Here is a 1,109-nt window from a genome sequence, read left to right as displayed (position 1 = left end):
TCCGCTCATCAATAAGCTTCTCTTTTAGAGGATGCTTCTTTAGCACTGCCAGATGAGGCTTGCAATCCGGTCAGATTCTAAGAAATTATATTGACTTGCTGAGTCAATAATTTGTTCTGAGCCAATATGGCATTCAGAGTATCAATCTCAAGAACTCCTTTCTTCTGAGTTGTCCCATTGCTCACAGGATTTCTTTCAGAAGTGTACATAAACTGGTTATTTGTGACTATTTCAATGAGTTCCTGAGCTCCTACAGGCATTTTCTTCAGATGAATAGATCCATCTGCAGAATGGTCCAATGACATCTTGGATAGCTCAGACAGACCATCATAGAAGATACCTATGATGCTCCATTCTGAAAGCATGTCAGAAGGACTCCTTCTAATCAATTGCTTGTATCTTTCCCAAGCTTCATAGAGGGATTCACCTTCTTTCTATTTAAAGGTTTGAACTTCCACTCTAAGCTTACTCATCTTTTTAGGTGGAAAGAATTTAGCTAAGAAGGCATTGACCAGCTTTTCCCAAGAGTTCAGGCTGTCTTTAGGTTATGAATTCAACCATATACTAGCTCTGTCTCTTACAGCAAAAGGGAAAAGCATAAGTCTGTAGACCTCGGGATCAACTCCATTGGTCTTAACAGTATCACAGATTTACAAAAATTCAGCCAAGAACCGATGAGGATCTTCCAATGGAAGTCCATGAAACTTGTAATTCTGTTGCATCAGAGAAACTAATTGAGGTTTAAGCTCAAAGTTGTTTGCTCTAATGGTAGGAATAGAGATGCTTCTCCCATAGAAGTCGGGAGTAGGTGCAGTAAAGTCACCAAGCACCTTCCTTGCATTGTTGGCATTGTTGTTATTTTCGGCTGCCATATCTTCTTCTTTTTCGAAAATTTCTGTCAGGTTCTCTCCAGAGAGTTGTGCTTTAGCTTCTCTTAGCTTCCTCTTCAGAGTCCTTTCAGGTTCAGGATCAGCTACAACAAGAATGCCTTTATCCTTGTTCCTACTCATATGAAAGAGAAGAAAACAAAAAAAGTATGGAATCCTCTATGTCACAGTATAGAGATTCCTTGATGTGTCAGAGAAAAAGAAGGATAGAAGGATGAGGTA

The sequence above is a fragment of the Arachis hypogaea genome, chromosome 7 (assembly GCF_003086295.3).
Source record: "Arachis hypogaea cultivar Tifrunner chromosome 7, arahy.Tifrunner.gnm2.J5K5, whole genome shotgun sequence".
In the NCBI taxonomy this organism is placed as follows: domain Eukaryota; kingdom Viridiplantae; phylum Streptophyta; class Magnoliopsida; order Fabales; family Fabaceae; genus Arachis; species Arachis hypogaea.
Note: the sequence above shows the minus strand (reverse complement) of the source record.